Source organism: Hyperolius riggenbachi, chromosome 8 (genome assembly GCF_040937935.1).
Source record: "Hyperolius riggenbachi isolate aHypRig1 chromosome 8, aHypRig1.pri, whole genome shotgun sequence".
Taxonomy (NCBI): domain Eukaryota; kingdom Metazoa; phylum Chordata; class Amphibia; order Anura; family Hyperoliidae; genus Hyperolius; species Hyperolius riggenbachi.
The window spans coordinates 299734065-299751545 of NC_090653.1; positions in this window are offsets into that span (position 1 = coordinate 299734065).

Here is a 17481-nt window from a genome sequence, read left to right on the forward strand (position 1 = left end):
CTAGGTCACTGTGAGCTGTCTGGGTATTCATCATAAATATTGTGATCAATGTGTATGTTTCTTCAACTCAGCATCAACTCAGAATTATTTGCATCAATCCAGAATTATTTGCATCTGATGGACAACCTCTAATCATTAGCATGAGTAGATTGTAGGTTATTTAGAAATTAGTGTAGTGATTGGATTGGAGGGCGCTTTACCTGTAAACCTTATTGGGCTTTTATGGTACCCTGTATATGATGGGCAAAGAGTAGAAGGAGTGACAGAGAGGAGCCGCATCTGAGGAGCGATAGGAGAGGAGGAGCCAGTGGAGGGAGTGACAGAAGCAGCCTCTGAGGAATGAGAGGAGAGGTGGAGCCACTTGAGAGAGTGACAGCAAGGAGATGAGGAGCCAGTAGAGGGAGTGACAGAAACAGCCTCTGAGGAGGAGAGGAGGAGCCAGTACAGGGAGTGACAGAAGCAGCCTCTGAGGAGTGAGAGGAGAGGTGGGAGCCACTGGAGAGAGTGACAGCAAGGAGAGGAGGAGCCAGTAGAGAGAGTGACAGAAGCAGCCTCTGAGGAGTGAGAGGAAGAGCCACTGGAGAGATTGACAGCAAGGAGAGGAGGAGCCAGTAGAGGGAGTGACAGAAGCAGCCTCTGAGGAGTGAGAGGAGAGGTGGAGCCACTGGAGAGAGTGACAGCAAGGAGAGGAGGAGCCAGTAGAGAGAGTGACAGAAGCAGCCTCTGAGGAGTGAGCGGAGGAGCCACTGGAGAGAGTGACAGCAAGGAGAGGAGGAGCCAGTGGAGGGAGCAACAGAAGCAGCCTCTGAGACTTGAGAGGAGAGGTGGAGCCACTGGAGAGAGTGACAGCAAGGAGAGGAGGAGCCAGTGAAGGGAGTGACAGAAGCAGCCTCTGAGGAGTGAGAGGAGAGGTGGAGCCACTGGAGAGAGTGACAGCAAGGAAAGGAGGAGCCAATGAAGGGAGCGACAGTAGCAGCCTCTGAGGAGTGAGAGGAGAGGCGGAGTCAGTGGAGAGAGTCAGTCTCTATACAAACTGCGCCTGCTTACAGTCTTGTCTACAGTCTTTATCCAGCGAGTTTTCGCTACCACAATGTCCACATAATATTTATATTAAAGTTGTGACAGCCTTCCTCTTCTCTTGATCTGCAAGATTAAACAAAATAGCTCCATATAGTGCATTACTGCTTAATTACAGTGCAAACAGCATGCAGCCACCCTTATGTGCAAATGTGACAATCTGTGCTTCACTCTGTGTTCCACTCATAACCACCTCAACTCTAGCCGCTCACCAGATGGACACCACCTCAAAATCCAGGTGGGTCTAGCGCATAGAGATAAAAAGCCACAGAATCCACTAGCAGCCTTTGAGGAATGAGAGGAGAGGTGGAGCCAGTGGAGAGAGTGACAGCAAGGAGAGGAGGAGCCAGTAGAGGGAGTGACAGAGAGGAGCTGCATCTGAGGAGCGATGGGAGGGGAGTAGGTAGCGGAAGGGAGAGGAGCAGCCAGAGGAGAGAAGGAGCCAGTGGAGGGAGTGACAAGGGAAGGTGGAGCCTGCGGAGGGAGTGACAGAGAGGAGAGGAGGAGCCAGTGGAGGGAGTGACAGAGAGGAGAGAGGGAGGAGTAGAGCAGAGAACGCCTCAACCCTAGCCAATCATCACCCTCCCCTCCTCCTCATCACTAGCCAATCATCACTCTCCCCTCCTCCTCATCACTAGCCAATCATCACTCTCCAGTCCTCCTCATCACTAGCCAATCATCACCCTCCCCTCCTCCTCATCACTAGCCAATCATCACTCTCCCCTCCTCCTCATCACTAGCCAATCATCACCCTCCCCTCCTCCTCATCACTAGCCAATTATCTCCCTCCCCTCCTACTCATCACTAGCCAATCATCACCCTCCCCTCCACCTCATCACTAGCCAGTCATCACCCTCCCCTCCACCTCATCACTAGCCAATCATCACCCTCCCCTCCTCCTCATCATTAGCCAATCATCTCCCTCCCCTCCTCCTCATCACTAGCCAATCATCACCCTCCCGTCCTCCTCATCACTAGCCAATCATCTCCCTCCCCTCCTCCTCACCACTAGCCAATCATCACCCTCCCGTCGTCCTCAACACTAGCAAATCATCACCCTCCCCTCCTCCATCACTAGCCAATCATCACCCTCCCCTCCTCCTCATCACTAGCCAATCATCACCCTCCCCTCCTCCTCATCACTAGCCAATCATCTCCCACCCCTCCTCCTCATCACTAGCCAATCATCACCCTCCCCTCCTCCTCATCACTAGCCAATCATCTCCCTACTCCTCACCACTAGCCAATCATCACCCTCCCCTCCTACTCATCACTAGCCAATCATCTCCCTCCCCTCCTCCTCGTCACTAGCCAATTATCTCCCTCCCCTCCACCTCATCACTAGCCAATCATCACCTTCCCCTCCACCTCATCACTAGCCAATCGTCACCCTCCCCTCCACCTCATCACTAGCCAATGATCACCCTCCCCTCCTCCTCATCACTAGCCAATGATCACCCTCCTCCCCATTAGAGATGACCCGAACCTCCGATTTTTGGTTCGCGAACCGTGAATCGCGAACTTCCGCAAAAGTTCGCGAACATGCGAACTTCCGCGAACCGCAATAGACTTCAATGGGGAGGCGAACTTGGAAAACTAGAAACACTTATGCTGGCCAGAAAAGTGATGGAAAAGATGTTTCAAGGGATCTAACACCTGGAGGGGGGGGCATGGTGGAGTGGGATACATGCCAAAAGTCCCGGGGAAAAATCTGGATTTGACGCAAAGCAGCGTTTTAAGTGCAGAAATCACATTGAATGCTAAATGACAGGCCTAAAGTGCTTTAAAACATCTTGCATGTGTATACATCAATAAGGGAGTGTAATTAGAGTTCTGCTTCACACTGACACACCAAACTCACTGTGTAACGCACCGCAAACAGCGGTTTGTGTTGTGACAGCTGTGCTGGACTGGTGCGCACCATGGCGAGAGTGTAGGCCGTGGCGTTTTTCAAGCCCATATGGTCGCCGGGCTGTGGTAGCTCAATGATAGAACAGTAGTGACTATCCAGCTGATCGAATTTGGTCTGTCCACAATGAAGCAACGACCTTATTATCTTTGGTGTGCCACCCCCGAGACACTCATATAGCCGGCGGTCATTGCTTCATTGTGATACGCAAGTGACCGGTATATAATATAACACTGAGTGCGGTCCCGTAGGTGCACTGAACAGGTATGCAGTGACTGGTATCAATACAATGTGCAGCTGTCACACACACAGGTAGAGTGAACAGGTGCAGTGACTGGTATACTGCGTGCAGTCACGTAGGTAGGTGCACTGAATAGGTATGCAAGGATTGGTATTACAAATGTGCAGCTGTCACACACACACAGGTACCGTGAACAGGTAGTCACTGAATGTGCTGGACCTGGCAGTGGCACAGTAGGAATTACCAAGGGGCCAAGGGCCAGCTGCGACTGACTGACAGCAGGGCGGAAGCAGCAGATTTGGGCGCATGAGACAAGTGGACAAAAAGGGCGCCCCATTCACTCCCATATATCGTTTAATGGGCGCCGAACAGGGAAAAAAAGGCGTCGGAGATTATTAACGTTTTACAAACGGCGCCCGGAGATTTTTAAGGTTTTATAACTGTGCTTGTGATGATTTAACTTTACAAAATGAGCCAGTGACGAATAACGTTTATAAAGATACTAAATCACTATTTCTAAAACATTTCTAAAACATTATTATCCACCCAAAAAAAATATTTACATTTTTTTATTTACATTTTTTATTTATTAATGTTTGTAAAACATTATTATCCATAGGGGGTCTTAGGTTTAGGCACCACCAGGGGGGTCTTAGGTTTAGGCACCAACTGGGGGGGGGGTCTTAGGTTTAGGCACCACCAGGGGGGTCTTAGGTTTAGACACCACCAGGGGGGTCTTAGGTTTAGGCACCAACAGGGGGGTCTTAGGTTTAGGCACCACCAGGAGGGTCTTAGGTTTAGGCACCAACAGGGGGGTCTTAGGTTTAGGCACCACCAGGGGGGTCTTAGGTTTAGGCACCACCAGGGGGTCTAGGGGTTAGGCACCACCAGGGGGGTCTTAGGGTTAGGCACCACCAGGGGGGTCTTAGGTTTAGGCACCAACAGGGGGGTCTTAGGTTTAGGCACCAACAGGGGGGTCTTAGGTTTAGGCACCACCAGGGGGGTCTTAGGTTTAGGCACCACCAGGGGGGTCTTAGGTTTAGGCACCAACTGGGGGGGGGGGTCTTAGGTTTAGGCACCACCAGGGGGGTCTTAGGTTTAGGCACCACCAGGGGGGTCTTAGGTTTAGGCACCAACAGGGGGGTCTTAGGTTTAGGCACCACCAGGGGGGTCTTAGGTTTAGGCACCAACAGGGGGGTCTTAGGTTTAGGCACCAACAGGGGGGTCTTAGGTTTAGGCACCACCAGGGGGGTCTTAGGTTTAGGCACTAACAGGGGGGTCTTAGGTTTAGGCACCACCAGGGGGGTCTTAGGTTTAGGCACCACCAGGGGGGTCTTAGGTTTAGGCACCACCAGGGGGTCTAGGGGTTAGGCACCACCAGGGGGGTCTTAGGTTTAGGCACCAACAGGGGGGTCTTAGGTTTAGGCACTAACAGGGGGGTCTTAGGTTTAGGCACCACCAGGGGGGTCTTAGGTTTAGGCACCACCAGGGGGTCTAGGGGTTAGGCACCTCCAGGGGGGTCTTAGGTTTAGGCACCACCAGGGGGGTCTTAGGTTTAGGCACCACCAGGGGATCTAGGGGTTAGGGATAGGTACAGGGAGGGTTTTTAACAAACGTAAATATAAGTTGCAGTTTAGAAACAGGGAAGATTAACGTTTTAAGAATTGCCAATCTCATACACATTATTTAATGATTTATAAATTCTTAAAACACTATTTGTAAACGAAATTCTACACAATATTTCTATAAACGATAATACTGTTTATCGTTTACACCACGCGCCCTTTTTTCCCGACGCCCTTTTTTGATGTACGCCAGCAGGGCTGTATATGCAACAAAATAAATCACAAGAACAACATTAGCTCTCAAAAGAGCTGTTGAGCGGTGCTTTTTAGCAATAAGTATCAGCAAGGAGCAAGTCGTGGATTTCGCTGCCCCGGGAGGCAGAGCTTTCCTGTAGCTCTGCTGGAGCCAATCTCCACCTCTCCCCCGCCCCTCCCAGTGAAAGAAGACAGAGGGGCGGGGAGAGGCGGCGATCAGTGGAGAATGACTCCAGCAGAGGCGGAGCTACAGCACAAAGCTCTGCCTCTACCAGGAAGCGCTCCCTGATTTTTGCCCCGGAGGGTATTTGGGGGTAATAAAGCCATCGTTCTGCCACGGGAATGCAGCGTTTCAGCACTGCTCATATGGCTTAACATAAAAAACCTGTAAAAAGAAGTATTTTGAATGGCTTCAGACTCTATTCTAATCTTATTATAGAATAATAATAAGATTATTATAGAATAATGTTACTAGCGGATGAATATAAAGTAGCCAGCAATTAGAAATGAAATGGGTATAAAGAAGAAAATACTTAAAGGACCTCTGTTGCAAAAATAATAAAATTTAAAATACATGTAAAACACATACAAATAAGACCGTTTCTTCCAGAGTAAAATGAGCCATAAATTACTCTTCTCCTATGTTGCTGTCACTTACAGTAAGTAGTAGAAATCTGACATTACTGACAGATTTTGGACTAGCCCAAGTCCTCCCGGGGGGGGGGGGGGGGGGGGTTCTCAGGGTTTCATTTATTTTTAAAAGCACTTAGTAAATGGCAGTTGCTCCGTCCAACTGCCAAAAAAGTGTACGGTGAGCAGGGAGGCTGGTCAGCATCTTTGTATAAATCTTTTTCAGGGAATGTCTTTGTAAAGAATAAAGGCCATGCTGAGAATCCCCCTTGAAGAGGTGGACTAACCCAAAACCTGTCGGTAATGTCAGATTTCTACTACCTACTGTAAGTGACAGCAACATAGGAGAAAAGTAATTTATGGCTCATTTTGCTCTGGAAGAAACGTACTACTTATTTGTATGTGTTTTACATTTTAAGATTTTCGCGACAGCTCCTCTTTAACCTATTTTGGTTCCTGGACCTAGAAACTACGTCCAGGAACCATGCGCGCTACTGCACGCTCCCGCGTCCGATCGCGCGCGTGCACGCGCACTCCCGGCCGCGGTTTCGGTAGCCACGGAATCAATGTATCGGGCTATGGTGCCCGATCATTGATTCCTCACCCCCGCTGAAAAAGCGACAGCTTCTCTCGGAAGCTGTGCTTTTTCTGGCCGTTCCCTCCCCGATGAGTCACACTAAGCGTGAGTTACGCTTAGAGTGACGTCATGTAAACAAACTCAGCCATCTTGTGGCCAAAAAGTAAAACTACAACTAAAATTTAAAAAAAATTAAAAATAACACACAATTACATTATAAAACTATACTTTACATCCCACCCTCCCAAAAATACCCAAATAAAATGTTTAATATAAAAAAAAAAAAAACATTACAATAAAAAAAAAATCATGTAAATATTTACCTAAGGGTCTAAACTTTTTAAATATCAATGTAAAGATGAAATATTTCTATATTTTTTTTATTTTAAACTTGTAAATAGTGATAGATGCAAAACGGAAAAAATACACCTTTATTTCCAAATAAAATATTGTCGCCATACATTGTGATAGGAACATCATTTTAACGGTGCAATAACCGGGACATATGGGCAAATACAATACGTGAGTTTTAATTATGGAGGCATGTATTATTTTAAAGAGAACCCGAGGTGGGTTTGAAGAATATTATCTGCATACAGAGGCTGGATCTGCCTATACAGCCCAGCCTGTGTTGCTATCCCAAACCCCCCTAAGGTCCCCCTGCACTCTGCAATCCCTCATAAATCACAGCCACGCTGCTGACAAACAGCTTGTCAGAGCTGGCTGTGTTTATCTCTATAGTGTCAGTCTGATGCTCTCCCCGCCTCCTGCAGAACTCCAGTCCCCGCCTGCATCCCTTCCCTCCCTGCTGATAGGAGGGAAGGGACGGGGGCAGGGACCGGAGCTATGCAGGAGGTGGGGGAGCAGCTGAGACTGACACTACAGATGTAAAAACAGCCTCACAGCACGGCTGTGATTTATGAGGGATTGCAGAGTGCAGGGGGACCTTAGTGGGGTTTGGGATAGCGACAGAGGCTGGGCTGTATAGGCAGATCCAGCCTCTGTATGCAGATAACATTCTTTAAACACACCTCGGGTTCTCTTTAAAACTATAATGGCTGAAAACTGAGAAATAATGATTTTTTCCGTTTTTTTCTTATTCTTCCTGTTAAAATGCATTTACCGTAAAGTGGCTCTTAGCAAAATGTACCCCCCAAAGAAAGCCAAATTGGTGGCGGAAAAAACAAGATATAGATCAGTTCATTGTGATAAGTAGTGATAAAGTTATAGGCTAATGAATGGGAGGTGAACATTTCTCAAGTGAAAACGACGGAAGGCGAATGGGTTAAAGAGAGCCCGAGGTGGGCTCATAAAAGTAAAAAAAAAAAAATGCTACCTGATCCGAGGGCCTGAGCGGATTGGGTAGCCACCATCCCCCCATTCATTCTCTCTCACAGTCACAGCGTGCAGAGAGGCGGAGGAGGAGCAGGGGGCGTGGCCAGGGAGATAGAGCTGCAGGAACACCCCTAGCGTGCATTTTGAGCAGTGATGAGCAAAAATGCAAAAATTCTTTTCGCCAAATTTTCGTTTCGATAGACAAATTTTCGATCGAATATTTTCACGTTAATTTTCGCCTAATGCCTGTTATTTTCGCGTTAAATTCGTAGTTCGCGTACGTATTTCCGCGTAGTCGTAGTACTGTACGCGTGCGGTAACTGCGTCTATACACATGTATTAGCGGATTATTGCGGACATTTTTCCACATAAGGGCATAAGCGTACGCATACAGCGAGGTTTCTTGCGGATTATTGCGGACATTTTTCCACATAAGGGCATAAGCGTACGCATACAGCAGAGTTTATTGCGGATTATTGCGGACATTTTTCCACATAAGGGCATAAGCGTACGCATACAGCAGAGTTTATTGCGGATTATTGCGGACATTTTTCTGCATAACGGCATAAGCGTACGCATACAGCGAGGTTTCTTGCGGATTATTGCGGACATTTTTCCACATAAGGGCATAAGCGTGCGCATACAGCAGAGTTTATTGCGGATTATTGCGGACATTTTCCACATAAGGGCATAAGCGTACGCATACAGCGAGGTTTCTTGCGGATTATTGCGGACATTTTCCACATAAGGGCATAAGCGTACGCATACAGCGAGGTTTCTTGCGGATTATTGCGGACATTTTCCACATAAGGGCATAAGCGTACGCATACAGCGAGGTTTCTTGCGGATTATTGCGGACATTTTTCCACATAAGGGTATAAGCGTCCGCATACAGCAGAGTTTATTGCGGATTATTGTGGAAATTTTTCCACATAAGGGCATAAGCGTACGCATACAGCGAAGTATCTTGCGGATTATTGCGGACATTTTCCGCATAAGGGCATAAGCGTCCACATACAGTGAATTTTCGATGCTGGTCGAGACCGCAAATATTTCTGAAGATTTTTGCGAACATTCGCCAAATTCGAATTTTCGATGCGAAAATGACTTGGGCGAAAATTCGCAAGCAACGCTGATTTTGAGCAGGTAATCCCTCTCCTCTATTTACCCGCTGAGATAGCGACAAATATTGTCACTAATTTTGGGGGCTGCTCCCTAAGGCACTATATAGGCAGGGCGGGGGCACTGTGTAGCGCTGACACATTACTGGGGGCAATAGGAACATTGGATACAATTTATGTTGCTTTTTACCCTCTCCTCTTCCTTCCCCTATATTACATATATATTAAATTTTATAGATGGTCAGTTTAGTGTCAGATTGATATTTGCAGACTCAGCAGTCATTCTATAGGGGATATAACGTCTGTGGTGATTGTGTTGCTTGATGAAGGAGCCCTTTGTGATCCCGAAACATTGGAACTGGGATTGATGATTAAACATCAGCTATTCTACAAGGTGTGCTTTCATACCGCCTCTGTTTATTATGACCCTCCCCTCCCCCAAAAGACCAGCATCTGGCAGCTGCAGCACAGGTGAGCGGAAAGGGGCTACATACCTGCCGATCTGTTTGTTGATAGTATCTCTCCCTGGCAGAGTCAGTTCATTTACAGGGCACCTTAGGCAGTTGCCTAGGTCCTGAAGAGAGATGAGGGGTTGATGTTAACTCCCTACAAATCTTACCAAAAAAAGCCAGGTGGACATGAAGGTTTGCCCATAGTTGCTCTTGCCCAGGGCCTCCTTTCACTGTAAGGCATCTGTGCTCCCTGGCGTGGTGGATTGGTGATGCAGATCTGGGAAGAGCCTGGCTGTACGCAGATCGCAGGCTGTTGTGTCGGTGAGCAGCAGGCTGGACCTGTACGGCCGCTGGAAGATCACTATAACTATGTCACAAAGGAAGCAAGCTTTTGGCAGGGGGTGCTCAGCGCATAATCACTGCTATAGATTTACATATTTATAGATTTCTATTACCACTGGCCAGATATTTCCTAAACTGTCAGCAAAGTCTGAGGAAAACCATGCTTGGCGTACAACTTGCTGCAGGTGAAATTGGCACCACAGAGCAGGAGCCCTTGTTGCTCCTTTTCAACGCTGCCCCTGTATTTTTCGCCTCCCTGTTGTAAGGGTAGAGCTCTGACCCCGTTGTTTCTTGTAATCAGTTTTGTTATGCACATAGGGGCTAATTCATACAAAGATTTGTTACTTACCAGTATTAACTCACAATTTCTCTCTACTTAAATGACTTGACTCATGACTTCTCGCTCCTTAAAGAAGAACTCCAGTAAAATAATATAATAAAAAAGTGCTTCATTTTTACAATAATGATGTATAAATGATGTAGTCAGTGTTTGCCCGTTGTTAAAATCTTTCCTCTCCCTGATTTACATTCTGACATTTAATACATGGCGACGTTTTTTACTGCTGGCAGGTGATGTCTGTGGAAGGAGATGCTGCTTTTTTGACAGTTGGAAACAGCTGTTATTTCCCACAATGCAACAAGGCTCCCACATTGTGATGTCAGAACCATGGCCCTGACATCACACTGTGGGAGGGGTTTCACCACAATATCAGCCATACAGCGCCCCCTAATGGTCTGTTTGTGAAAAGGAATAGATTTCTCATGTAAAAGGGGGTATCAGCTACTGATTGGGATAAAGTTCAATTCTTGGTTATGGTTTCTTTTTAACTGACTTAAAGTACACCTGAAGTGAGAGGGATATGGAGGCTGCCATATTTATTTCTTGTTAAACAATACCAGTTCCTTGGCAGCCCTGCTGATCTATTTGGCTGCAGTAGTGTGTGAATCACACCAGAAACAAGCATGCAGCTAATCCAGTTACACCTCAGTCAGAGCACCTGATCTGCTGCATCAGTGCTGCTCGTAATGGAAAAATCTACGCTTACGGATCATTACGCGTAATTTTACGCTATTACGCATTACGCAATTACGGTTACGGCGTAGGAAAATATCTACGGTACATCACTGTAATTACGCGTAAACTTACGCATTTACGCGTAAGGATACCGTAATGAAGGCGCTTACACTACGATGTTACGCGTAGTGCCGTAATACCCATTAATGCGTAATTTTTGACGCATGCGGACGATATGTACGCAATAGCCGTCAATGTGGCAGTTATTGCGTACATATCATTCGTATGCGTCAAAACGTACGCTTATACTGAAGGGCGGGAGAAGATACTATTGGTTGCTTAGGATGTTGACTGATTGGCTACTCTTAGAAAAGGGGAGTTTTTACATTAGTAATTACGCGTAAAAGTACGTGTAAGTGTTCGTAAAATTACGCATGCCTAGCAATTACGGTAGACAGTGTAATTACGATACCACTTATGGTCTTACGCGTAAATAATTACGCGTAAGACCGTAAGTTACGCGTAACGCTTACACGTAAATTTTCATTGAATTACGATGCGTAATTACGCTCATGCGTAATTTCGGCCCAGCACTGTGCTGCATGCTTGTTCAGGGGCAGAGGATCAGAAGTATTAGAGGCAGATGATCAGCAGGACATCTAGGCAAAGTGCGTTATTTAATAGGAAATAAATATGTCATCTTCCATATCCATCACAATTAAGCTGTACTTTAATTCTCTCCTAGAGATGGCTATATATCTATCGACAAGGCGGACCAGATAATTATTATTGAATGAAAATCGGTACCGCCACAAGCTTTCCTGATCGACGATTCAAATGATTCCGGGCCAAAATCACTCTGTTGTATTTGATCAGACATGCTGGGAGCCTCTGTTTCTCCTCCTTTCCACTATCTCTTCTCTGCCTCTTCCCGGTGTCTCCTCCTGTCTTCTTTATTTCTCTGTGTCTTCTCTGTCTCGTCTTCTCTGTGTCTTCTCTGTGTCTTCTCTGTGTCGTCTTCTCTGTCTCGTCTTCTCTGTCTCTTCTCGGTCTCTTCTCGGTCTCTTCTCGGTCTCTTCTCGGTCTCTTCTCTGTGTCTTCTCGGTCTCGTCTTCTCTGTCTCGTCTTCTCTGTCTCGTCTTCTCTGTCTCGTCTTCTCTGTCTCGTCTGCTCTGTCTCGTCTGCTCTGTCTCGTCTGCTCTGTCTTCTCTGTGTCTTCTCTGTGTCTTCTCGGTGTCTCCTCCTGTCTTCTTTATTTATCAGTGTCTTCTCTGTCTCTTCTCTGTGTCGTCTTCTCTGTGTCGTCTTCTCTGTGTCGTCTTCTCTGTGTCGTCTTCTCTGTCTCGTCTTCTCTTCTCTGTCTCGTCTTCTCTGTCTCGTCTTCTCTGTGTCTTCTCAGACTTTTCCCTGCTTCTTCTCTGTCTTCTGCACAGCTTTCAAAGTTACTTGAAAAAAAGAAAATATGATCTAATAACTACCCCTGACAAATGACAGATGTTTGGTGTTGTTGGCAGGGCCAGTTCTAGACTTTTTGCGGCCTGAGCAAACTTGTGAGGATGCGCTCAACACAATAACACACTTGCTGGCTGTGAGTCTGTGACAAACAAACTGCTCACCCTCAGCCACTCCACTCCTCCTCAGTCAGGACAGCTGTGCCACCTCCTACCTTCTGCTGTGCAAATCACATGACACACTGCTGCTCTCCTGCCTCCCCCCTCCTCACTCACTGTCAGACTCCTCACACAGCACAACAAGCTGCTTTTCCCCAATGCTGCTCTCCTGCCTCCCCTCTCCTCACTCACTGTCAGACTCCTCACACAGCACAACAAGCTGCTTTTCCCCAATGATGCTCTCCTGCCTCACCCCTCCTCACTCACTGTCAGACCCCTCACACAGCACAACAAGCTGCATTTCCCCAATGATGCTCTCCTGCCTCCCTCCTCCTCACTCGCTTTTAGACTCCTCACACAGCACAACAAGCTGCTTTTCCCCAATGCTGCTCTCCTGCCTCCCCCTCCTCACTCACTGTCAGACTCCTCACACAGCACAACAAGCTGCTTTTCCCCAATGCTGCTCTCCTGCCTCCCTCCTCCTCACTCACTGTCAGACCCCTCACACAGCACAACAAGCTGCATTTCCCCAATGATGCTCTCCTGCCTCCCCCCTCCTCACTCACTGTCAGACTCCTCACACAGCACAACAAGCTGCTTTTCCCCAATGATGATCTCCTGCTTCCCCCCTCCTCACTCACTGTCAGACTCCTCACACAGCACAACAAGCTGCTTTTCCCCAATGATGCTCTCCTGCTTCCCCCCTCCTCACTCACTGTCAGACTCCTCACACAGCACAACAAGCTGCTTTTCCCCAATGATGCTCTCTTGCCTCCCTCCTCCTCATTCACTGTCAGACCCCTCACACAGCACAACAAGCTGCTTTTCCCCAATGCTGCTCTCCAGCCTCCCCCTCCTCACTCACTGTCAGACTCCTCACACAGCACAACAAGCTGCTTTCCCCAATGCTGCTCTCCTGCCTCCCCTCCCCCCTCCTCACTCACTGTCAGACTCCTCACACAGCACAACAAGCTGCTTTTCCCCAATGATGCTCTCCTGCCTCCCCCCTCCTCACTCACTGCCAGGCTCCTCACACAGCACAACAAGCTGCTTTTCCCCAATGATTCTCTCCTGCCTCCCCCCTCCTCACTCACTGTCAGACTCCTCACACAGCACAACAAGCTGCTTTTCCCCAATGATTCTCTCCTGCCTCCCCCCTCCTCACTCACTGTCAGACTCCTCACATAGCACAACAAGCTGCTTTTCCCCAATGATGCTCTCCTGCCTCCCCCCTCCTCACTCACTGTCAGACTCCTCCCACAGCACAACAAGCTGCTTTTCCCCAATGGTGACCTCATCACCTCTCTCTCCTCTCACTTCTCCTCTTACTCTGACTGCAGGCTGTTAGTGTAAACACAGTACAAACATGACACCCCTGTAATCTCTGTGCCTGATGCAAGTGTTTCACCTTGCTTCATGGGAGAACCGTCCCTGGCTATTGATGGGATATTAATTGTCAGCCTATCGCATCACCCGTAAATTACCGAGTGACAGGAAACACCCGGGAGTGACTCCGCCCTTATCTGCACCTTCACCTCCTGGGAACGAATCCATTGTGTAGTCATGGCAACAGAGAATAACAGCCTGGCAGAAAAGGGGAAGTAAATGGGGGGTGGTGGGGGCAGCGTCACGAATATGCCTGCGACATCGCTTCCTTCTCTCGCTGACTCTTCTGAATTAAAGGACGACTCCGCCCTGTAACACTACAAATCGCAACATGCAATCGCCAATGCGATAAGATTGTGCTGCGACTTTGTAGCGATTTTGCAATTCGATTTTGCTGCGATTTCCACCAGATGTTTGGAATACAAAGCGAAAGAGGGCAGAATTAATGCAGCAATGCAGGACTCATACAAGAGGAGTTACCAATGACTCATACAGGAAGATGGGAATATCCGGGTAGTCCGTACTCAGAGGACAGTCTCCAAGGTTTCACCTTCAGTCAGACAGCTGGTTGTAAACGGAAACAGAAGGAGGATGGTTACCAGAGCCGGAGCTACCATAGGAAAAAATAGGCAATTGCCCCAGGGCCCCAGAGCCTGTAGGGGCCCCCCAAGTTGTCCCTCCCCAACTTAACTGTTGCTCCACAGGGACTCTGCAGAGTCTGTTAAATTGGGAGGTGTTTGGGGGAGGGTCAGCAGCCAGCTCAGGGGCCAGGAGGGAAGTTTGGCTGCAACAAAGGGCCTCTAATGACGCTTTTTGGTCGGGGGGGGGGGGGGGGTGCCTGTTGGGGGCCCCCAGGATAATTTTGCCCTAGGGCCCAATTGTTACTTGAACCGGCCCTGATGGTTACTATCATTAGGTTACAAAAACTTTCTGCCATTTTTGTCACTATGCGGCCGGGTTCACACCTGTCAGCGCTGAAAATGCCCAACTTCTTTCAAACGCGAATCTTCTGACGTTGTGTGCGTTGATGTCCATAACAACACCCGTGTTTTTGCCATTTTACTTAAAGGATATCCAAACTGACCCCCCCCCCCCCAATAAAAAAAAGCCAGTGTACCAACTCCTGGACTGCCGGGGTCCACTTCCTCCTGTTCCTCTGCTATCCCTCCTGTTTTTGGTTTTGCCCTTTGATTTATTTCCCCCCCCCGTGATTTTAGCATTATGGGGTTGTTTCACTAAACTGTGCTATTTAATAGCACGCGTGTTAGGAAATAGTGCACGTTAATTATTTTGCGCATGTTTTTTTTCGCGCCGATATCGGTAATTACGGCACAGCGCATTATGTAGATAGAGTTTGGTATTGAAATCAGAACTGGTGCTGTGAAACATATGAGTTCATTAAATTCTATGCTAAAGGGAACCAGAGACAAAGCACCCTTGTGTATTTTACCATATATATCAGTAAGAACATTAGAGAAAACACTTACCATGCTCTCTGTTTCATCCTTCACTGCTAAAAGTGTCTGTTATCAGCTGTGATAAGGATCCCGGACTGAGCATTCAGTCTGGCTTTGCAGGGAATAATTATAGCTGAGTCGTTATAGCAGAGCCACAAGGGGGCAGGCTTGGGCTTGAAAAGACACCAGAGAAGACAGACTCAGCTATAATCTTTCCGTAGCAAAGCTAGACTGAGTGCTCAGTCGGGGATTCTTATCAGAGGTGATAACAGTCAGATTAAACAGAGAACAATGAAACAAAGGGCAGATTAGGTGTTTACAGTCATGTTCCCACTGATTTATAAGGTAAAATACAAGAGGGTGCTTCATCTCTGGTTCTCTTTAAATCATTTCCCTTTAAAAGCAAAGCTTTTAAAGGGAAAAAACAGCTGACAAATGTTAAGGAACAAACACTGAGGCCTGGAACCCACTACAAAGCACTATCGCTAATCGCAATCGCTAGCGTTTTGTATGAGCGGCTTGTAAGCGATTTCATGAGCGTTTTAGGGAGCGATTTTAGAAAGTGTAATCAATTTGCCAGCGGTTGTGTAGCAATTAGCGTTTTAAAGTCTGATTGGTCCTTTCATTTATTTTTAATTTTGTTACAGTGTACATTAACTTTAAAACGCTAGCAAAGTCGCTCTGTGCAGGTTTTGATGAGCGATTACGCCAGCGATTATATACTTTACATTGAAGCGCTACTGCTAACAAAATGCTGCATGTCCTGCGTTTGCGATCTTGCTAATCGCAATCGCTTCTGTGGAATCTGCACCATCCATTTACGTTGGCTGAGAGTTTAGGGAAATCGCTAGCGATTTCTCATACTCCCTAAATGCTCAAAAAAATCGCAGTAGTGGGTGCCAGCCCTCAAAATGCATGCATCATTGCACTTAGTGCACGTAAAGGTCTACGCGTGCAAAGTTTTTAAGCGCAACGTGCTGTGCAGTTAGAAAGCGCGATGTGTATCCCCGACGCGTGTTATGGCGTTATACCGTGTGATATGTATTTTTAACGTGCGTCGTGCCGCATTAACGCACGTAAAACTTTACGCGCGTCACAACGCTCGCTAAACGCATAGCACGGTTTAGTGAATCACCCCATTATTGTGTGATTTTTCAAACTGCCATTTTTTATTTCAGATTGTGACTGATATCACACGCTGCTGCGCAGCTTAAAGGGAACCAGAGAGGAAGCACCCTTGTGTATTTTACCATGTATATCAGTAAGAACATTAGAGAAAACACTTACCATGCTCTCTGTTTCACCCTCACTGCTAAAAGTGTCTGTTATCAGCAGTCACAATAATCCCAGACTGAGCAATTAAATCTGGCTTTGCTGGGAATGATTATTGCTGAGTCATTATAGCAAAGCCACAAGGGGGCAGGCTTGGGCTTGAAATAACACCACAGAAGACAGACTTAGCTATAATCTTTCTGTAGCAAAGCTAGACGGAGCAGCCTGACTTCTCAGTCGGGGGTTCTTATCAGACGTGATAACAGTCAGATTACACAGAGAACAATGAAACAAAGGGCAGATTAGGTGTTTACTGTCATGTTCCCACTGATTTATAAGGTAAAATACAAGAGGGTGCTTCATCTCTGGTTCTCTTTAAAAAGGCATGAAAATTGCGAAGCACTCGAAAAAAAACAACAACAAAAAAGGTCAAATGCGATGCTATTGAAATGCTTTAAGGTGGCCACTAATAGTCCAATTTCTAGCGAAAAATCGTTCGAGCGATCAGAAATTCTGATCGGAAGAAAAATCGTTCACTACACCGTGAACAAACCAATTTTTGCTTCCTATCTATCACAACCAATCAAGACAATTCCAAATTTTGGTTGGACAAAAATCTAATCAGCCGACTATTTTATAATCGTTCATAATCGATTGTGCCAATCAACTGAGATTATTTTTAACCAATCCGATCAGAATTTCTGATTGCTCGAAAGATTTTTCGCTAGAAATTGGACCGTTAGTGGCCACCTTAAGATGTCTGACAAAGGGACATCACAATTCTGCGCAATACACGCAGATTCTAATGGTGCCCACAGATTATGCAATTTTCAATTGAGCGATTAAGTGATTGACTTTATTGGGTGAACAACTACAGCATGGCTAATCGAAATCAGCTACTGGCACACACACTGCAAGAGAGATCCTATGCGATATTTACCTTCACTAATCGATCTGCACGATGTTTTGCCTTTCTGCTCTGACACCAAAAATCTTTTCTGTGTTGATTAAAAATCGCGTGAACAGCGACTGATTCCTTCACGATCGATTGATAGTTTTCATCATGCCCAATCGAGGAAATTTAGTCAGTATGACCAGATATCAGCCAATTTCCATTCATCGATCAGGATGGAACATAATCGATTCTCCATCGATTTGATAAAATAGAATGATTGATCGTATGGGATAATTGAGCAATGTATGGGTACATCAATAAATTATTATTTATATAGCGCCA